A 23,577-nucleotide genomic window follows, 5' to 3' on the forward strand; every position below is an offset into this window, starting at 1 on the left:
AGATAATCCTTTTCAGGAGTTAGTTTTTTTTTCAGGCCTTTAAAATCAAGCAATTTCTGAAGGGTTGGCATCATCTGAACAGTTCTTTAAAGTGAAGGTTGCTCTTAGATCATCATCATGACATGTCTGGGTTCACCTTATGCCAAAGTGGAGATGTGGTGGAGCATGCCGGTGTGGCAAACCAGTGTGCATGTGACTCACCTGGAGATCCTGCTATACAGCAGGTTCTGAACTAGCAGGTTTGTGGTGATGCAGTTTCAACAAGGCCCCAGGTGATGCTGCTATGGTGGGAAGGACTTTAAGTCTTAAGACACCCGGCTAGAGAGTCCTGGCTCCACCACTTACTGTTTGTGACCTAGGCACACACTCTTCCTTGAAAACCTGTGGGACTTCAATGAGACACTATTATAGTACAGTGCCTGGTCGGCACATAACGAAGCATTCAGCACATAAATGTTGATAAAGGTCATTTATTTGATGTAAAGGTTTGCGTCCCTAAATGCACATTAGAATCACATAGAGTTATTAAACAAAGTGATGCCCTGGCCCCACTCTCAGCTTTTTGTCTGGTTGGACTCTTGACATTAGCAGTTTCAAACCTCATTTGAAGAACATGGATTTCATGTTTAGTCGTTGCTCTCCCTGTGCTAAGTAGTTCTGTGCATGCATGATCACATAAGGCTCACAACCACACTCTGAGATGTTCAGGTAAGGTAACAGGTTTCGAGAGGTTACGTTATTTGTTCTCAAGTGCTGCATGTTGTCTTCCCCCATACCCAGGTGAGACGCTGTGTTCAGTCACTGGCTCAGACCTTGCAGTCACTCGCAGTCCCCTCGCTCGTCCCCGGCGGTGTTGGATTTGGTTGGCAAAGCCAAAACCCTGGTTTATTCAGCTTGGTCTTCACGACCGCATCCGTGTAGCTGGCAAAATGAACGTGGGTGCTGGTTAGTCTCACTTTCAGTTTATTAGTCAAACACTACTTTACACCTCTTTTCTCCTCAAACCTTCAACACCTCCTTCTAGATCCTCTGTCCCAATTGATGACCTTGTTTCCTACATTACTGAGAAAATTAGAGCACGGGGCAGGGACTTACAAATCTGACTTACAAACCAGCCCTTGAGTCCATACAGTCGTATCTTCTTGCCTATTCATGTTACAATGTAAAATGTTTTTGAAAGATTTATTTTCTATTTCTCTCCCCTTCTCCCCATTATCTGCCCTCTTTGTCTATTCACTGTGTGTTCTTCTGCGTCCGCTTGCATTATCCGGCGGCACTGGGAAACTGCGTCTTTTTGTGTTGCGTCATCTTGCTGTGTCAGCTCTTTGTGTGCAGTGCCACTCCTGGGTGGGCTGCACTTTTTTCACATGGGGCTGCTTTCCTTGCAGGGAGCACTCCTTGTGTGTGGGGCTCCCCTATGTGGGACGCTCCAGTGTGGCAGGGCACTCCTTGTGCACCGCAGCACTGTGCATGGGCCAGCTCACCACACGGGTCAGGAGGCCCTGGGGATCGAACCCTGGGCCCTCCACATGGTAGATGGACACTCTGTCAGTTGAGCCATATCCACTTCCTGCAATATAAAATCCTCCACTCGTGCAGCATCTCCGTCCCCTTTCACCATCGCAGGCACATTGCTCCAGCTATTCTCTCCTTCTCTCACACAGTATTTGCTTCCCCTCTTTATTGGAACGTATCTATCAGCAAGCACACCTGCTATGATTTTCCCACTTTAAACCTCTGTTTCACTTCCCCTACTGCTATCACTCCCTTACCCTCTTCATGGCACTACTCGAGTTTTCTACACCTCCCATCTTCCCATTACTTCCTGAATTTTGCCACCATCATTTCAATGAAACTGCTCCTATCAAGGTTACAATGATGTTCATGTTGCTAAATTCAGGGGTAAACTCTCAGCCCTTCTTGTCTGACTGGGCCTGTTAGTGGCATTTAACATACTTGGTCATGGCTTGCTCCTTAATTTCTTCACTTGGCTTGTAAGGCTCCCAACTTTTAATTTCCTTCCTATTCCTTTGGACATGCTCTCTTGGACTCCTTTGCTGTTTTGTGTACTTCTTCCCAGCCTCTTCACTTAGGGGCATCCCACGGCTAAATACATACTTGGATCTCTTCTGTATCTGCTCATTCCATTTTTGATCACGCAGAGTCTCATGCCGTCAACTCTCCAATTTACATCTCATTCCTCTGTTTCCAGACTAGTTTATATAACTACCTAATTGTAATCTCCACTTGAGGGTCTAATAACCATTTTGAATTTGACATATCCAAAACTGAATGTGTTATCTTTCCCCATAAAACCTACTCCACTCATAATCTTTCCCACCTCAGCTGAAGGCCAAAATCCTTCATCTTTTTGTATGTTTGCTTGTTTGTTTTTAGGAGGTACTGGGGATTGAACCCAGGACCTCTCCTACATGAGAAACAGGCACTCAACCCTTGAGCTATATCTGCACCCCAATCCTTTATCTTTGGTTCCTCTCTCACACTCTACATCCAAGTCCATCAGGAAATTCTATCTGCTCTACTTTCAAAATATATTCATAGATTTCTTCACCAATGCCACTGTTACTGTTTTGGTCTGAAATGCCATCATCTTCTGGCTGCGTTATTGCAATAGTTTCTTAATCGATCTCACTGCTTCCACGTCTGCCAAACCCACTCCTCCCTTCTCTCCTCCCCATTCTCAAATAAACAGCCAAAGGAGATTGTTTAAAGCATGTCAGATCATGTCACTTTTCTACCCCAATCCCTCCAGTGCCGCCTCCTTCCACTCAAAAGTCAAAGTTCTTACAGTAGCCTTCCAAGGCTCTATGTGATCTCCCCACCAACCTGGTACCAAAGGCCCTCTTGTTTTTCCTTAAACAAGCTAGGATCACACCATCCTCGTAACACACACACTAGCTGTCCCCTCTTCCTGCAATGCTGGTTTCCTGATACCTGCACGATTAGCACTTTGACCAATTTAAAGTCTTTGCTCAAATCTCATCTTATCAATGACGCTTCACTTGACCATGATATTTAAACTTGCAACTGTCTCCACTACCGTCCTGGCACTCACACTTCCCCTTCATCTGATTTTTCTCCATAGCACTTCACAATGTATAACATACTAAAATAAACTTATTTTTTGGTTGTTTGTCTATCCCTACTGGCACATAAACATCACAAGGGCAAGAGTTTCTTTTTTAAATCTGTTTTGATCACTGATGTCCCAAATTACTGGTACAGTTCCTGGAACATTGGAGGTATCAAATACTCAATACGAAAGTTAGGTTTTATAAAAGAAAAAAATGAATATAACCATTGTTCAGATTGTTATGACTTCAGATTTGTGGAATAGAGGCTAAGGAGAAATCTTCAACTTTTTATAAAACTAAATTTGTTCATAAAAAAGCCAGATTTCTGATTAAATGTTTAAAATACGTCAAGAACTTCAAAAATACAGTAGTGAAAATACCAGTCAACCTCTGAACAGTGGATTTTTGCTTTAAAAAAAAATTCTCAACCACCATCACCATAACACCTGGACCGTGAGGAAATTAGGGACTGCTGGTTGCTGTGTTCCAGAAGGAGCCAGAGCCTCTGAAAGACACACGTCCTGAGGACATGGGCTGCCAGACTGTGACCTGCCCAGGGCTTGGAGAATGAGCACCTAGTCAATCTCTTCTAGAGGAAGTGCTTCATGAGTTGTTTTGATCCTGCATTTAATTAAAACAAAACAAGCTCTGTGTCAGGAAAGGAAACTCTCTATTTTTATAAATAAGATTATATCTCATAGTCCATTATATTATTTTCATAAGAGAAAGTTTAGATCATCACTTAAATATATTTGATATACTGAGTGAAGATAATACATTGTAAAAAATTAGTATTGCTTTCATATAGAATCATACTCTGTTTAAAGATGGAAGAAACATATTGCAGCCTAAAACCTCAGTTTTTCAATATCTGCTCCACGTGTACCTGTGTACCTGTGCAACTGAAAAACAATAGGGAGACTGAACTCAAGGATCCAGGATCACAACTGTATATAGGAGGAGGCAGACTATACAGAAATAATTTGCTTAGAAAGTCCTGAAGTTTTTTTGAGTGTAGCTTTTTTTGTAGAATTTTGACTTTTGAACATGTTAGTATTTACATATACAAACACAATAAAGCCAATAAAGATGGTGAAAAAAATAGAATATACGCACAAATGAACCTACCTCTATATCAAATGATACCAAATGAGTAGAAGAATAACAACACTGAGGAAAAAAAAGACCTAACAAACTTTATAATGCAGTATGTTGACTATCCTCAGACTAAAGACAAATAGAATTATAAACAAATTATAAACAGTGGCATTGGCTTAGCATTTCTAAAATTACTTTTGCTGAGTTCTAGAAGTGAACAATGTGTTGAGAGAAAACAAGAACCAAGTTTCTTACTGTCAGAGAAGGCAGTTACAAATATGGAAAGGAAGAAGACTAGAATAAATCCTGTGTTGCTGAAATGGAATTACAGGTATCAGTATGAAATCACAGTTTTATAAAGTTAGCTAGCTACCTAGATCTATAGATATAGATATATAGTCAAGTGGGGGCATACGTATGTGTGTATATGTATGTATACATTTATATACTTTCTCTAGCTCTGTCTGCTGTGTCTAGAAGCAACGACACCCCAGTAATAATGACCACACCTAGCACCAATGTTTTGGTTTCTAAATACCTTTTTTCCAGTAAACAGAACCAATGCTTATTGAAGAAATGGCTGATTACAGTGTGAGCTTGCCAAGGCTGCTATAATGAAAACCACACATTGTTGGCTTAACAGCAGATTATTGTCTCACAATTTCAGAGACCAGAAGTCCAAAATCAAGGCAAGGCCGTGCTTTCTTCCCTAAGTCTGTAATGCTCTGGTGCTGACTTGCTGTGCTCCTTAGGGTTCTTTGGCTTTCATTTCTACCTTCCTTCACATGACAATTTCTCACTCCTTGTGTGTCTGCTCTTTTGGTTTCTTTTGACTTTTGTATCCTCTGACTGCATCTGCATTTCATTTCTTAATAAGGCCTCCAGAAATAAGGATTAATGTGTGCCCTCATTCAGTTTAGCCACACTTAAAACAGGATCTTAGAACATCCTATTTACAAATGGGTCCAAACTTTAGCTGATAATACATCTTCAATAGCTGCTATTTACAGCAGAGTTCACACCCACAGGAGCAGGGATGGAGGTGAAGAACGTGTCTTTTGGGGTACGTAATTCAGTCCACCACAAAAAGGATAATATGAACAATTGTACACCAACAAATCAGCCTAGATGAAATGGACCAATTCCTAGAAACAGATTATCTAAACGGATGCAGGAAGAAATAGAAGATCTCAGCCGACCAGTAACAAATAAAGAAACTGAACTTGTATTAAAAAAATCTCTCAACAAAGAGAAGTCTAGGACCAAATGGCTTTGCTGGTGAATTTTACCAAGTATCAAAGAGGAATGAATACCAATTCTACTAAAACATCCCCAGAATACTGAAGAGGGAACACTTCCTAACTCAGTCTATGAGGCCAGCATCACTTAAATCCCAAAGCCAAATAAAGGTATCACCAGAAAAGAAAATTACAGACCAATAATCCTTATGAATATAGATGTAAAATTTCCTAACAAAATACTAACAAAGTGAATCTAGCAGCGCATTAAAAGGATTATACATCATGACCAGGTGGGGTTTATCTCAGGAATGCAATGGTGGTTCAACGGTAAGAAAAATCAATGTAATACACCACATTAACAAAACAAAGGGGGAAACAACAACACATGATCATCGCAATGCAGAAAAGGCACTTGAAAAGAAACCCAGTACACTTTCTTGATAAAAACTTTCAGAAAACTAGGAATAGAAGGGAACTTCCTCAGCATGATCAAGGGCATATATGAAAATAACATCATAGTCAGTGAAAGACTGAAAGCTTTCGCCCTGAGTTCTGAAACAAGACATGATGTTTGCTTTCACCATTGCTATTCAACATTGTACTGGAAGTGCTAGTACAGGTAGAAAAAGAAATAAAATGCATCCAAATTGGAAAGGAAGTAAAACTACCCCAATTTGCAGATGATATAATCCTATATAGACTAATGGAATAGAACCAAGAATCCAAAGGTAAATCCACACATTTATGGCCAATTGATTTGTGATAAGAGCACAGGGTTGCCTGGTCCACTCAATGGGGAATGAAGAGATGCTTCAACATTTGGTGCTGGGGAAACTGGATATCCACATGCACAAGAATGCAAGCAAATACCTACCTCACATAACATGCAAAAATTAATTTAAAATGGATCAGTGACTTAAATATAAGATCTAAAACTATAAAACTCTTAGAAGAAACATAGTAAAATATATTCAGGACTTTGAATAAGGCATTCTTTTTTTTTTTTAAAAAAAAAGATTTATTTATTTATTTTAATTGCCCCCCCCCTCCCCCGGTTGTCTGTTCTCTGTGTCTATTTGCTGCGTCTTGTTTCTTTGCCCGCTTCTGTTGTCGTCAGCGGCACAGGAAGTGTGGGCGGCGCCATTCCTGGGCAGGCTGCACTTTCTTTCGCGCTGGGCGGCTCTCCTTAAGGGTGAACTCCTTGCGCGTGGGGCTCCCCTACGCGGGGGACACCCCTGCGTGGCAGGGCACTCCTTGCGGGCATCAGCACTGCGCATGGGCCAGCTCCACACGGGTCAAGGAGGCCCAGGGTTTGAATCGCAGACCTCCCATGTGGTAGACGGATGCCCTAACCACTGGGCCAAATCTGTTTCCCTGAATAAAGGCATTCTTAGAATTTATACCAAGAGCATGATCAACAAAATAAATTCATTAAAATTAGAAATTTGTGCAAAGGATATTATCAAGAAAGTGAAAAGAAAACCTACAAAATAGGAGAATATATTTGGAAACATATATCTGATAAGGGTCTAATATCCAGAATATATAAAGAAGTTCAACTCAACACTAAAAGACAACCAGTGAGAAAAAATGGGCCAAGGATTTTAATAGACATTTTTCCAAAGAAGATATGCAAATGTCCAATAAGCGCACAAAGGTGTTCAACTTCATTAGCCATTAAGGATATGTAAATCAAACCCACGATGAGATCCCACTTCAAACCTACTGGAATGACTATTATTTTATAAATGGAAAATAAATACTGGTGAGGATGTGGAAAAATAAGAACTCCGAAATTTTGTTGGTGGGACTATAAAATGGTATAGCCCCTGTGGAACATAGTTTGGTGGAACATAGTTTTGGTTCCTCAAAAAATTAAACCTAGAACTACCATATAACCCAGCAATCACACTCCTAAGTATATAGCAAAAAGAACTAAAAGCAGGAATTGAAACATATTTTACAACAATATTCACAACAGACAAAACATGGAATCAACCCAAGTGCCCACTGATCGATGAATTGGTAAATAAAATGAGGTATACACACACAATGGAATATTATTCAGCTATAAAAAGGAATGCAGTTGATATATGTGACAATGTGGATGAAACTTGATGGTGTCATGTTGAATGACATAAACCATATACAAAAGGACAAATATTGTATGATCCCACTGGTATGAAATAATTAGAATAAGCAAACTCATGGTGTCAGAATCTAGAATATAGGTTACCAGGGAATGAGATGAGGGAACATTGGTAGTTAGTATTTAATTGATGGAGTGCTTTGGTCTGGGGTGATGGAATAGTTTTGGTAATGGATGGTGGTAATGGTAGCACAACTTTGTGAATGTAACTAATGCCACTGAATTGTATGCTGGAATGGAGTGAAAATGGGAAATTTTGGAGTGTATATATGAGGTAGGGAAAGGTAGGAGTAGGGAGGTAACTCGGCAAAGGAGGAGGACTGTGATGGTTGGGCTATTGTGTCAACTCGGCCAGGTAACGGTGCCCAGTTGTTTGGTCAAGCAAGCACTGGGCTAACTGTAATACAAGCGCATTTATGGACTTTAGTCACCATTGATTTTATTGCAGTGGTTAATCATAGATAGCTGATTACAATTACATCAATCAGGGAAATTGCCATCAGCAGTGAGTGATGAATGCCTTAAAAGGGAAAGTGATTCCAGCATTGAGAGAGAATTTCCCAACTTGTCTCTGGACAGCCAACATCTCCCAGAACTCGTCAAGAACCTTCACTATGCTTTCATTGGAGCCCCTGGTTGCAGCCTCCCTGCAGAACCTGGACTTGTGCATCCCCATGGCTAAGTGAGAGACTTTTATAGAATCACATACTATTGACAGGTATCTCTTATTGATTTTGTTTCCCTAGAGAACCCTGACTAATACAAGGACCAAGGATAATCACCATCAGATAACACCTAACTGCAGTGGAGAATCACTGGTCCAGGCTTAGAGCCCAAGGCTAGAGCCAGAAGACACCAGAAGACAAAAGGCCCACCAACCCGCCACTGCATGCTTCACCAACCCCTTCCTTGGGCCGTTCCCACTCAGAGGATAAGGAACCAGTAAAAAGTTGTAGTTTTCAATCCCTCTTTTGCCTAAAGCAGACCAATGAGAATGCTGGGACTTACAAGTCCTAATTTACATGGAGAGGGAGGAAAGGGGGAGCCCAGCCTTAATAAAACAGTACCCCAGCCCCAGCAGGCGCGACTCCTGCAATTTGTACAACCTGCCTGCACTCCCATCTTGAGTGTGTATTTTGACTGTACATTGAATTCTCCTGCTACTATGACTAGTCCTTGAATTCGTTCTCATGACTGGGCCAAGAACCCTCCTACCCTGGGATGAGGTCTTTCTCCAAGACCTCCCAGGGCCTCTTCGACATCATCTGTTACACAATTTAAAAATAGGAGGCTAAAGAGACAGACAATGAATTGCAATACAGGATCCAGGATTGAATCTAACAAGGGAGGAGAAAAGGCTCAAAGGGGCATTATTGGGACACGTGAAAAAACTGGAATATAGACTGTAACCTTTATATCATATATTCATAAACTTCTTGAGCTTTATAATTGTACTTACTGTGGTTATAAAAGTGAATGCCGAGGCGGCGGACTTGGCCCAGTGTTAGGGCGTCCGTCTACCACATGGGAGGTCTGCGGTTCAAACCCCGGGCCTCCTTGACCCGTGTGGAGCTGGCCCATGTGCAGTGCTGATGCGCGCAAGGAGTGCCGTGCCACACTGGGGTGTCCCCTATAGGGGTGTCCCCTGTGTAGGGGAGCCCCACGCGCAAGGAGTGCACCCCGTAAGGAGAGCTGCCCAGCATGAAAGAAAGTGCAGCCTGCCCAGGAGAGGCATCGCACACAAGGAGAGCTGATGCAGCAAGATGACACAAAAAGAGACACAGATTCCTGTGCCACTGACAACAACAGAAGCGGACAAAGAAGACGCAGCAAATAGACACAGAGAACAGACAATCGGGGTGCGGGGGGAAGGGGAGAGAAATAAATAAATAAAATAAATCTTTAAAAAAAAAAGTGAATGCCCTCATTCTTAGTAAATATATGTGGAAGTTTTGAGTGGGAAAGGGGCTTGATATGTGCAATCTACTCTCAAATGTTTCAAAGAATAGAATGATATAACACACGTGGCAAAAAGTTTAAAGTTGGTAAATCTGGGTGTCTGGTTGGGGAGCATATTGGAGTTCTCTGTTGTGTTTGCATTATTTTTGAAACTTTCCATTAAGTTTGAATTGTTTAATATTATAAAAACAAACAGATTCCACAGAGTATCTCAGTCTTTGTTTTTTCCAACAATAATGGAAGTGCAACAGGACAAGTTAAGGTATGCATTTCAGGATTCAGTGTGAAATTAAGAGCAAAACACCCAGGTAAGAGCAGCTTCTGACTCAGCTTTAAGCAGCCGAAGTAAAGATCAAAGCCCGTAAGTTTTAAAAATAAAATGGTAGGATCCTGGGTGATTTTCTCTTAATTTTTCTTGAATTTTCTTTTAACTGAATCCCAAAAATTATATTTAGACTTTAAGATGATATACATCATTAAGGAAATGCTGATACCCACCTAAGAAAAAGATGCCAGCCAGCCTACTAGTAGCAGCAAGCCTCCACCTGCCAATAGTGGTGGCAAAACCATAGACTTGGTATTCAACAGATCCCTTGGCCAAAATAACAGATAAAATGCTACAAATAAAAACTCCCTGATTTTGCCAACAGTCCTGCTCTGTATGAGGGTCTAATGTGGCTGTGGGGTTAGCCTGGATGATGGCTGGATAGAGCATACAGGCTGCAAGCAAAGTAATAGTTGGGTGCCCTCAAAAATTTATGCTATATAAATACTTGTATTTATTTAGAGGACAGAAGAAAGGACAAATAAATAAGACTTCTGGGAGCAACTGGCAATCTCTCCCATTGAATTCCAGGCTCTTGGATTTTAGAGAGATGGTTGATTGTATTTACGATACACACGTGCGCTCTGTAAATCAGCTGGACTCAGTTTCACTACAAGGGACAATTCACTGCTGCTCATGAGCATCCGTAGGGGTCTCGTCTCTGGCAGTTCGTTCTGTACTCCACCTGAGAGGAGCTGTGTTCAACAGTTTCCTCAGTATCCCCATGTTTTCCACAATGACGAGTGCTCATACCCTACAGTTCTGCTAGTGGTGTTAGCCTCCTCAGCTGTACTCCCTTATTTTCCTTCCCTTAAAAACACCACAGTAGCTTTCTCCAAACATATCCAGTCTTTACTGAATCCAAGGGGCAGATTGTCACAGCTTAATCTTGAGCCAGGATCTCCAAAATGTAGGCATCCCCGTATAAGAGGGACCCACTGTTTGCAGTCTGGGATCCGCTTGGTTTCATTTAATATCACGCCATAAGCACCTTCCCATCTTCAAAAACAGTTTTTCATAGTAATAGCTTGAGGGCTTACTATGTGCCAGACACCATTTTAGAAACTGCATATAAATTATTTAATTTACAGTCCACAATTTAACAATCTCCTTATTTCCCATTTTTCACTATTGTAATGCGTCACAGAACAGCTTCAGCTTGTTCTCAAGCATCCCACCTATGGCTGAGCATAGCTGTCACAGAAAATCCTTTAGGTCACCTGGGAGGAGCAGCACCTGAAACCCTACCTGAAGTGTTTTGAAAACACACATACTGCCCCACGCCTTGCTGTGGTTCTGGTGTGCCGAGGGCTACCTGCTGCAGGTAGACAGGTGTGTATTTCCCCCAGTGTCTGTGACCTTGAGCACTCCTGCTGTCCACCCGGCTGCCTGGAGAGGAGCTCTCCGATAAGTCTCAGCTTGCTGTGGGCTCATGAGTATGAAAACAGGAGAGCTATGTGGCTGGAAAGAAGCAAAGAGTTAGGGGTCCATTGAGAACGCTTTCTAAGACCACAAAACATTTATAACGGAAAAAGGCAAGTTCATGTCTCTTCTCTCCCTCCTCACCCCCCACAGCCGTGGTTCTCTCCTCTACCTTCCCCCTCTGGGGACATCTGACAGTGTCTGGGGAGGCTTTTGCTTCCACAGCTGGGAGAAATGAGATTACTGCTGGCATCTAGTGCACAGAGGCTGGGGACGTGCTAAACTTCCTGTAGTGCACTGGACAGAAAACCCCCTCCCCGAAGAGTTACGCCCCACAATGTCAATACTTCCACTTCTCTGGCTATCCTCTCCCCCGCTGTGAATGAAGCAGAGCCAAGACTGGCAGCTGTGGTTTTCATACCACCCTGCCCTCCTTCCTTCTGTACCCTGTCTACTGCTCTCCTCTCCTTGGACCCAATGGGAAAGATGCTGGTAGCTAACCAGGAAACGTTCTTTATGGACATAAAGTAATTCCTTAGATTCTTGGCCTATGGTTGAGGAATCTTCAGCAGTTAGGTTCCTCAAGCAGAGTGACTCCTTATCTCTTCTATGACATCTGGGAACACATGGAGAAACATGAATAGCCTGAATACCAGGCTAGAAACATGATCTGTGACCCACAGAGCTTCAGAATCACTCTTAAATGGCCTTCAACCAAGACTGCCAAACTTCTCCAAGAGTCAGTCCTATTTCTGTCTTCACATCTTTTTAGGATATTTTCTGAGCTTTGCAATTCCTTTAGGCTTTGATTCCATCTCCAATAACCACTCCCCATGCCTAACATGTCATTAGGATTAATGCTCCCACTGAAGCAGGGAAAATGGTGTGAATTGTCACCTCATAATTTCAGAAATTAATTTGCCAAGACAACTACCTTGAACAACAGTCCTCTGTGGGGTTTTTTGTTTGTGTAAATGATTAAATAATTAAAATGTGTTTTCTCACTATTCATTACATCTCATCACATTCCTTGGGAGCTGTAAGATAAGAGTGAGCCCCCAGAGAGGACTTAAAAAGATGTAACAAAAGGGCACAGGCTTTTGACTTTAAAACCTACCTTCAATATGACTGTACTAGAGTTTGAAAACACCTCCTCTGTGCAGTGAAGAGCTGGGAAGCTGATCTGTGCTCCTATTCAATGACAAGCACTTTCAGATGATAAAAATGACTACTAATTGGCAAGCATCCATCATGTTTTGGGGACTAAGCTGACTGTATATTTCATCCTCACAATCCAGTGAGGTCGGATAAAGAAATTAAGGTTCAGAAAATTTCAGTGAACTACTCGGGGACATGTAACTAAGGAGTAGCAGAGGAAGATTTTTAAAAATACATATTTATTTATTTTTCCCCCCTTCCCCTCCTCCTACCCTGCTGTTTTTGCTGTCTGTGTTGTCTTCTCATTTTCTCTCCTCTAGGTTTCACCAGGATTCAATCCGAGAGATCCCTGATGTGGAGAGAGGTTCCTGTCAGTTGAGCCACCTCAGTTCCTGGTCTCTGCTGCGTTTCACGTTGACTCTCCCCTTGTCTCTCTTTTGATGTGTCATCATCTTGCTGCATGACTCACTTGCGCAGGCACTGGCTCACCACGCGGGCACTTGCAGGCACTGGCTCACCATGTGGGCAGGCTTTCTCTTCTTTTTCACCAGGAGACCCCCAGGATCAAACCCAGGTCCTCCCACATGGTAGGTGGACGCTCTATCACTTGAGCTACATTCACTTCCCCAAAGGCAGATTTTAAACTGAGATTTATCCAACACCATGGCCCACATGACAGAAATAGCTACTATTATTGAGCATATTTATGAAACAGACCCTTTCTCATTTTCAGGTAAGTTTTAGGACTCTCATTTTATAGATGAAGAAACTAAAGCTCAGAGAGCCTAAATTATCATTCCAGGTTAGAAGTAAAAAATGGCAGCACTGAATTCAGGCACAGCTCTGTCTGCCAATGAAATGCATGCCTAGAGAACAGACTACACTGCCTCCTGGGCACCATCTCCACTGCCCCAGTTTGACCTACATGCATTATCTCCTCATATACGACCACCACCCTCGCAGACAAATAACGCTGGTCCCTCTTTGCAGGTGAAGAAACTGAGGCTCAGATCACAGAGGTAGGTAACTAAAGTCACACACTTTCTACCATACATGGTTATGTCAGGTAAGAAGCATATTTGCACTCTCTCCAACATTATATATATATATTTTTAAAGATTTATTTTTAGAATTTATTTCTCTCCCCTTCCCTCCTCGCCATTGTCTGCTCTCTGTGTCTATTCACTGTGTGTTCGCTTGCATTCTTTTCAGTGGCATCTGGAATCTGTGTCTCCTTTTGTTGCATCATCTTGCTGCGTCAACTCTCCACATGTGTGGTGCCACTCCTGGGCAGGCTGCTTTTTTTTCACACAGGGCGGCTCTCCTTACGAGGCATATTCCTTGTGCGTGGGGCTCCCCTACCCGCATGGCATGGCACTCCTTGCATGCATCAGCACTTGTGTGTGGGCCAGCTCGCCACATGGGTCAGGGGACCCTGGGTTTGAACGCTGGACCTCCCATATGGTAGGCAGATGTTCTACCAGTTGAGCCAAATTCGCTTCCCTCCAACGTTATCTTTCAAGCTCTATTGGTGTGGGTGCATGTTTTAAATTAAGAACACACTTCTAAGACACCATGCAGTTTTAAAAGCCAAACAATATCGTAAAGTCTGTTCTATCCTTTATAGGTGTTAAAAAGAATGAGGTGAAGCTATATTCATTGATTTGGAAAGATGACTATAACATAGTAAGTGAAAAATGTTTAAGTTGTAGGACCAAGACTACTACTCCCACTTGTTTATGTGTAGAAATTTTCTGAGAGCACACTCAAGAAACACAATAGTAGCCACCTCTAGAGCAGGGGCTCTTAACCTTTTTTGTTCCATGGACCCCTTTGCCAGGGACCTCCTACTAAGTCCACCTTATACTGTGTATTATTTAATAAATATATCACACCCACACCAACATGTCCCCACAAGAATAATGTTTTTTTGAATTTCAATTTAAGCTCACAGAACCCTTGTTAAGAACCCCTGCTCTAGAGCAAGGAATTTTATGTGGTGTCAACAGATTTCAGGTGATCTTTATCTTCTTTATTCCCGTCATTACTATTTTATTTCCACCTTTCCTTGGAGGTGAAAAAATCTAAAAACAGCCTTCTGAGGAACAGCAAGCTTGAGGACATACTCCAGTTTGGGTATGACCTAAAGATAATCTAAAAGTAATTGGGTGGTCAACATTCTCATGTTTTATAATGGGACCTGAAGGGTGAGATGTGAACTCCATCACACACTTGAAGTTGGCAAGGTGGGTGAGGGCGAGGGCAGGAAAGTAATTTTTAGGGAACCTGTGGATTAGGTAAGCAGGTCAGAGGACAAAGCCTGGGCAGCTCTGAGTTGCTGATCCAGGGAGCTGTTGCCTAGATGAAGTGAAGGCTCATAAAGTCAGCCTGCAAGGATGACGATTCCATCTGGGTGCTCTCTATTCAGGTCAAAGTTTGATGGGTAACATTTCCCATACCTCAGGGGATACGATGACAAGGTAATGCAAGTGATCAGCTAAGTGAAGTGAAGGTGGTTTCCATACTTGAAATACATTGCTATTCTGTCTATGTAGTTTCTAACTGATAATACAGTGGAAAACAAAAGCAAAAACAAAATGTGTAATGAAACGAAGTATTAAATAATGTTTAATATTCCCTTAAAAATAAAAAAAAATAAATAAATTCAGCCTGTGGGAAAAACACAAAATTTAAAAATTAGAAATATTTTTTTAAAAACTCAGAATGCTACTTCTTAGCTCCAAGTGCTTGGTTCACCTTCTACCAAAGACTCAGCTAAGACTTGGGTAGGGAATGAAAGAATTGTAAAAGCTGGATGGGTAATGTAACAGATTTTAAGAAATGCCTAAAGTCACATTTCAAAAATGCATGACTTTGTTTTTTTAATCTGAGATTTAGGGATTTCCTAAATCAAGGAGGTTAGTCAAAATGAGAGTCATGAAAACTGTGTTGGTTTTTTTTTTTGTCTTTATTTATTTTTTTAATATTACATTTAAAAAAATGAGGTCCCCATATACCCCTCACCCCCCTCACCCTACTCCTCCCCCCATAACAACAATCTCCTCCATCATCATGAGACATTCATTGCATTTGGTGAATACATCTCTGAGCACCGCTGCACCTCATGGTCAATGGTCCACACCATAGCCCACACTCTCCCACAGTCCACCCAGTGGGCCATGGGAGGACATACAATGTCTGGTACCTGTCCCTGCAGCACCACCCAGGACAACTCCATGAAAACTGTGTTTTAATCCTTTCTTTGCCAGTAACTGACCCTGTGAACCTGGGCATATCATTTAACCTCTCTGAGCCCTGGTTTCTGTATTGGTAAAATACTAAACCTGGACTAATGTTTAAGATGATGAAAGTAATTGCTAATGTTTCTTTAGGCTCTAATACTTTAAGATCCTTATTGTTCATATTTTGTTACTCATTGTTTTCCCCTGATTCTGAAAGAATAAGATGTAAGGAGACTTTCATATTTTATACTACTCATTTAATGATACTACTTTATGATACACTGCCTTTCCCACTAATTTACTAATTGTGTCATGGATAGATAAGTCTCATCATCCACCATAACCATATGGAAAATTGGTATTTAAAATTCAAATTGGCTGAAACTACCCACTATAGATGAACTAGTTGGAGAATTAGGAAGGAAAGATGTTCAAAGCCTTTACCAAACCTCCTGGCTGCTAAAGCAAATGATCCAGGGCAGAGGGCTTTTTTGTTTATCACAGTGTATTAGGAAGCCTTTGGCTATGATAGTAGAAACTAAAAGGTTAAAGAGAAAAAGAATGAACAGGACATATATACACACACATACACATCTGTCTCTCTCTTGCTTTCTCTATATACATGGTAAGAGATTTATTATAGAGAATTGACTCACGACCACAAGGCTGGCTAACTTGGCAGCAACACACGGGCAGGCCATAAGCTGGACTCCAGGAAAGAGATGTTGACGTCCTTAGTTTGAGTTCCCGGGGGGAGCTGGCTAGCTGGCAATCCTGGCAAGACCCAGACACTCAAGTTCTTCTTCCTGACTTCTGAAACTCCCAGTTCTGGCTCTTAAGACCTCCAACTGAGAAGAGGAGGCTGCCCACACTGCTGTTGTTGATTGTAGATGCAATAAACTAATTATGAATCTCAGCTACAAAAACCCTCACAGTAACAGGCAGGCCAGTGACTACCAAACTGGAGACCTTAACCTAGCCAGGTTGATACATAAAATTAATCATCACAAAAAACTAAATTCTCTCCACTGTAAAAAAGAACCTGTGTTGGTGTAGGGAAGATAAAAAAGAAGCCCAAAGAACAGAAGAGAAAGGAGATCAGAGGAATTTCCAGAAATGCCAAACAGCATGTTGGAGACTGTTTTGGCCCAGTGGTTAGGGCGTCCGTCTACCACATGGGAGGTCCGCGGTTCAAACCCCAGGCCTCCTTGACCCGTGTGGAGCTGGCCCATGCACAGTGCTGATGCGCGCAAGGAGTGCCCTGCCATGCAGGGGTGTCCCCGCGTAGGGGAGAGCCGCCCAGCTCGAAGGAGGGAGCAGCCTGCAGAAGAATGGCGCCGCCCACACTTCCCGTGCCGCTGACGACAACAGAAGCGGACAAAGAAACAAGACGCAGCAAAAAGACACAGAAAACAGACAACCGGGGGAGGGGAGGGGAATTAAATAAATAAAAATAAATCTTAAAAAAAAAAAAAAAAAAGAAGAGGCTAAAGAGGAATTCCCAGAGACAAGGTATGTCTAAGATGGAAATTTCAGATGTTGGAATTGTCATGTTAATAAAATCACTCTATTGTCTCAAACAGTAAAACATGCCACACACGCAAATGCATTTGGGGGGTTGGAGGGATTTTTTAAAAAGGGCTAAGTTCCATCGGTGTATGAGTGTTGAGTAAAGGGAAGAAAACAGTCAAAGGAGATGAGTCGAGACTGGGCTCCAACTCCTAGATGACTGTGTTGACCCATTGCCACTGCCGTCTACGAGTGCCAGCTCCTAGACGACTGTGGCCCTGCTGCATTTACCTCTTGCCACACTGTCCTCTTTGGGTTCCAGCTCCTAGATGACCGTGGCCCCGTAGTGTTTACTTGTGTTGTCACACTGCCCTCTAATGGGCTGACAGTTTCCTGCAAGATTCAATTGCTGGCTTCAGAATCATCTAGCCGGTTCTATCACCTGCAGGCAATTTCTCTCACTTGCTGACAGTGTGCGCTATGCTGTAGGCCTGAGGAGCAGTGCACATGAATTAAAGTTGTTTTTTTATTGCCTTTTTAAAATCTGGGCAGTTTCCAAAACATGAGAAAAAGGCTCCCCCATTAGTTATATACTTTAAAAAATTAACATTAGATCTGAACCCTCCTCTGTGATTTGAAGGCACAAATAATGGCAGCCTGGTTGTGACTGATCAAGACATAGTCATAGAATGATAGTGGACACTTACGCTCTCAAAGAATGGTCTGAGTGACGTTTTACAAGCACTATAATGTTTCCAGTTATCAACTTATTTTAAAATAAACTTCCTCTCACTGGGGATTTGAAGTTAGAACAAAAGACAGCAAAATAACTTGGCAGCTATTCTGATAAGGAATCCTAAGCCAAGCCAGTTTCATGTGTTTTGGCTGGTTTGATGGCAAATCCTACTCACAATTTTACCAACTCAGAGCCACTTAAGTCCCTGTTATTCCAGACTGTCCAAGTGAAAAAAAAAAAAAAGAAACCCCAAGTCCACTAGACTAGTACTATGTACAAAGTGCTGGAAATGACTAAGAACCACTTCTGTCTTTAGTGAGGTCACTGTCAGCCAGTAGTGACAGACATGTTGCTGTCGTGTCCACAGCTCTCCCCTGACCTCCCTGCATAATCTAGTGCTTGACTAAATGTATATGGCTGATTGGAGCTAAATAAATGTGTTTTAAGAAAGAGGGAATGGGGAAGCAGACTTGGCCCAGTGGTTAGGGCGTCCGTCTACCACATGAGAGGTCCGCGGTTCAAACCCCAGGCCTCCTTGACCTGTATGAAGCTGGCCCACGCGCAGTGCTGATGCGCACAAGGAGTGCCGTGCCATGTAAGGGAGCCTCACGCGAAAGGAGTGTGCCCCGTAAAGAGAGCTGCCCAGTGCAAAAGAAAGTGCAGCCTGCTCAGGAGTGGTGCCGCACACACGGAGAGCTGACAAAACAAGATGACACAACAAAAAGAAACACAGATTCCGGGTGCCACTGACAACAACAGAAGCGGACAAAGAAGAACATGCAGCAAAACAGACATAGAGAACCGACAACTGGGGGGTGGGGGAGAGAGAAATTTTTAAAAAAAGGAGGGAATGAATAAAGAAATGAGGAGGTATGTGTAGAGGTTAAGAGTTTGCCAAATAGCCTGTTTTAACCCCAGCTTTGTCATGTATTAGTTATATAAACTTACCCACCTATATCTTGGAGTCTCAATTTCTAAACCTTATACCTACACCTATCCCACAGGATTGTTGGAAAATGGTTTGCACAGTGCCTTACAGGCACTAAGCAAGCAACAAATGATAGTTTAAGAGCATAGTGAGAAAAGAGCTACAAAGAAAAAAGGGAGTGATGAACAAAGGGAATTAGAATTCCTACATAATGTGCTGCAAATGTTGATTTAGAAATATGGGACAAATATTGAATTTGGGGGAGTTTTTAAAGGTGATAAAGGAGTCAACTTTACTCTCGCAAATCAGTTTATTCCGTGTAGTAGGAAACGTGATCTCTGGGGACAGAAGCTCACATCCTTGCAATTCCATAACTAGACTTGGAATATCCTCAGGGAAGGTCTCTAAATGCCCTGTTTGGGTCAGGTCTATCCCTAGACCAACCACCTTCCAGGTGTGGTAGCCGGAACAGTGGCCCCCAAAGATGTCCTTGCGCTAATCCCTGGAGCCTGTGAATTCATTCTCTAAGACAGCAGAGGGCCCTGGAGATGGGGAAACCAGCCTGCATTGTACAGATGAGCCCAATCTGATCCTGAGGCATTCAAATGCAGAGAACCTCTCCTGGCTGTGCTGAGAGAGAGCAGTGATGACAGAAGAAAGGTCAAAGACATGCAGCTTGCTGATTTTTAAAAAAAGCCTTTGGGGACACTATCTGATAATGGCTTAATTTGATTTCATAGCAACCCACTTGGGAACACATTATACTCCATTAGATACAGAAATTCTTATGGGTAAATGGCTTGCCTAGAAGCAAGAGTTTTCCGAACTTAGTGCAGACACACATATTGGTTTGCTTTGTTTCCCTCCAGTGAAACACAATGCACGCACGTACAGTAATACTGCCTTAAATTTAAAAAAAAAAAAAAAAAAAGGTTATCAGATTAGAGACCCTGTTTTTTCAAGGACTCACCATTTCCTTTTTCTTAAACACTTTTCTGTCTCTCTGTGCCTGATTAAGTTGATGCTCTAGGGTCTGGACAACTACCGGACCATCCTGCTTAAGTGTGACTGGTAGTGGTGGTGACGGGAACTTCTGAGCACTGGCTATGTGATCATTCTTCCATCACCTAAAAATAGAATTAAAAAGCTGTCACTACTGTTCCTGAAGCAAGTTCATAAAAGGTACTGGCTATTTCATTCCAGCAGATAATTTATACTTTAAATGGAAATATTTAATGCCTTGCAAAATACATGGAATACATGTATGCTTGCTTTTAATTTTGCCGTTAGCAAATTGGAAAAAAACAACTCTCTACTGCTGCCTCAAACAAGGGATAAAGCGGATGTAGTTGCATAATTTTTGCCCTCATGCATGTTACCCCTTTGAAGCTGTAACCTGGTCATTCCCATAGAGATGTACCATGTGTCGACCTCTTTTTTTGTTGTTGGCCTTGCCTTTTTGGAAGCAGACTGGTCAGAGAAAATGAAAATAGCTGCTTCAGCAGAGGTCTGAGAAGGAAATTTGGTAATAACTGATTTTTACATATTTTTGGTAGAAAATAAAGGGACTTGATAATACTCTTTGTCTTCTCTCTAGTTCAGATATTTGACTTATTCTTAAAAGGAATCAAAGAGAAGAGGATGCTCCCTAAACTTGGCAAGATGCTTAGATGACATTTCATTTTTTTGCTCAAAATATTTATGGGGCACTTACACATGTCAACAAATCAAGCATGCTCCCTAGGAAGTGAACAGTACCCACTGGAGTTGCGTAGTGAGCAACTTCCACGCTGTAGGTGGAGCCTGAATGCTTATAGGAAATCTTGCTTGGACTTCCATTCTTTCACTGTTGAGAGTACCATAATATACCCAGTCATAGCCCTTTACTCATTTAATTAAATGGTGTCATCATCTGTCTCCTCTGGATTGTAAACTCAGTGAAAACTGTGATTGTGGATATCCTATTTGTCACTTTCAAGGGGCTAGGTATGCTAGATAAATACCCCTGACCTCAAGGAGTTGGTGCTCTAGGGAGGGAGTGTTAGCGGAATGCTCTGGGTTCTGGGTTTCTAGGTTCTTGGCTACGTCACATAAAGGAATTTAAGGACATGCCATAGAGTAAGCAATGGAGTAGAGTTTAAGAAATGAGGAAAAAGAAAAAAGTACACAAACCCAGAAACAGGTGTAGGCCTGCTACAGGGTGAGAACACTTTCTCCTCCCCTTTACTAAAGTTACTGTTTGCAGTTCTGATTGGTTGTCTTATAATTCCCACCTATTAGCTCTCAAGGCACCAACAATGAGGCCTTTTGTCTGGAATTATCTGCAACCAATGGGGATGCCTGTTTGGAGTTACCTGGGGCTTGCACCAGACCCTGGAGAGAGTTCCAAATGGAATCTCCTGGTCCCACGGGGAAACCTTCCGGCTTTGCTCTTAGTAGCAGGTTTCCCCCAGGGGGTTTCCAGGCGGGGTTTCATAGCCATGTTCTCTGTCAGGTCCCAGCAATGACCAGTTTTCCCTCTTCCCTATACTAACCTGCCTCAAGAGTTTAAAAAACAACTTAAATGCGTCAGGCAGTAAGTGCTAAGGAGAAATGTAAGGATGGGGTTCTCTCCTCACCTGTTAAAATGGCCCCTATTCCCTAAAGGAACAGCAACAATCCCCCAAGTGCAACGGCAAAGACCAAAAAAGAAGGAAGGTCCAACAATGAGCCCTTGATACTAATGACTATGCTTGTAAGCCTGTGCACCTGAAATAAGAACAAGGCCTAGAGCTGCAGGGTGCCTAAGAGTTACCCCCTGAGAGCCTCCATGTTGCTCAAATGTGGCCAGTCTCGAAGCCAAACTCAGCATGTAAATGTGTTGCCTTGCCCCCAGCATGGGACATGACTCCCGGGGATGAGCCTCCCTGGCGCCAAGGGATTACTACCAAGTACCAGCTGATGATGTAACTAGAAAATGAGCTTGAATAAAAGGGTCAACTCAGACCAGCAGAATATCTCAGTCTACATATAATACCAGGAGTTAAAAATGCTTTTTGACCTGAATAAAAGGGGGAAATGGAAAGGACAAATCAGTTTATATGGCTGTGCGTCTCCAAAAAGAGCCGGGAGGTTATCAGAGGGATTGCCCTTATGCATACCTCAGCAGAGTCCCAGAGACAGATAAAAGTAGATGCAGCCCCAGGTATTGGTTCTTCTGAGGGCTACAGAGACCCACAGGTTCTATGGTCATGGCAGATGGAGTTCAGTGCCATGTCATTTGGCCCTACTTTGGAGTTTGTGTTTCTGTGTGATGGAGCTGGACTCAGATGTGATCTCTGTCCACAAGCCTCTCCTGTTACTTTTACCAGAACTGTAGTTGGTGCTAGGGTTCAATGTATACCCAGGGGATGTGAATCTCTAGACTGAAATGTGATAGCCAGGCCCAGGGCCTCAACAGACTTGCAGCTCCTACACTCTGGTTTATTGGACTTACTCCACTCAGTTAACATGAAGGTGAAGAAGGTCAACCACCACACCAGGGAGCCAAGAGTGCCTACAACTGAAAGCAGGAGAATTGCATCCAGCATCCATGTGGAATCTAAGCCCCCTCTTGCTATAGATGTGGAGTGGACACAACCACTCCAAGGTCCACAGGATGGAGGAATAGAGTATGGATTAGAGTGGACTTACTGATATTCTACTCCTGAACTATTGTGATCAGTAATCGAAGAAAATGTGGCAGTGGTGTGGAGAAAGTGGCCATGGTGGCTGCTGGGGGTAGGGAGTGGGAGGAAGAGATGTGATGTGGGGGTGTTTTCGGGACTTTGAGTTGTCCTGGGTGGTGCTGCAGGGACTGTTACTGGACATTATATGTCCTCCCATGGCCCACTGGGCGGTCTGTGGGAGAGTGTGGGTTATGGTGTGAACCACTGACCATGAGGTACAGCGGTGCTCAGAGATGTATTCACCAAATGGAATTAATGTCTCATGATGATGGAGGAGGTTGTTGTTATGGGCAGAGGAGTTGAGTGAGGGAGATAGAGGGTATAAGGGTGCCTTGTTTTTTTAAATGTAACATTAAAAAAATAAAGACCAAAAACAATGGCCCCTATTTTACTTTCAATGAGATGGGAAAAGTTTCGAGGTGTGTAGTAAAGCAGCGTTTAAAAAGCAAACCACCACTTAGAACTCAGCAAAAACACACTCAGCAAAAGGGATGAAAGGTAGTTATCAGATGTCCACTTTGCCAGGAATCAGGCCACAACAAATAATGATTTATACAGAACACGGGAAATAAGGACCACTCTAAAACTCCGACACTTTTAAACTCCTTCCTGCACAAGTTATTACAAAAAGCCTGGAGAACCTGCGTGTTCTAACATGGGCTGGTTTTGTGTTTTTGCCAAAGGGCACCCATGCCTGGTACTGGCCCGCAGACATGCTTTGCCCTCAGCCACACTTTATAGCGGGTTAGGAGCCGTTCTTCAGGCCTTTCCAACTCGCTCTTCTGGAAGAACCGCCCTCTTAATGGAACATTTCCGATAAATAAGAGACTCCGTTCTACTCCACTCAAGTTCACATCCGGTATTTCCATACCGTTTATGCCTCAGGGACAGACATAAATGCGTGCCTAACCTCCCGCTCTCCGACATTTTCACCTTATCCAACGCCACTGGTACCCTCCAGGTTGGGCGCCGGCCCGCGCGGCCTGCCGGGAGCCGTGGGTGCCCGCC

General features: G+C 42.7%; 1 long non-coding RNA gene across 1 annotated transcript; it reads right to left on the reverse strand.

The window, feature by feature from the left end:
- Positions 1–459: 459 nt before the first annotated feature.
- Positions 460–23,561, reverse strand: LOC131274826 (uncharacterized). The gene is made up of 3 exons (XR_009182139.2): positions 23,503–23,561; positions 19,833–19,989; positions 460–921 (listed from the first exon to the last, which is right to left on the reverse strand). It is a non-coding gene; the product is annotated as an uncharacterized lncRNA (long non-coding RNA).
- Between the last annotated feature and the right edge of the window lie 16 nt (positions 23,562–23,577).

The sequence above is a fragment of the Dasypus novemcinctus genome, chromosome 20, assembly GCF_030445035.2.
Source record: "Dasypus novemcinctus isolate mDasNov1 chromosome 20, mDasNov1.1.hap2, whole genome shotgun sequence".
Taxonomy (NCBI): Eukaryota; Metazoa; Chordata; class Mammalia; order Cingulata; family Dasypodidae; genus Dasypus; species Dasypus novemcinctus.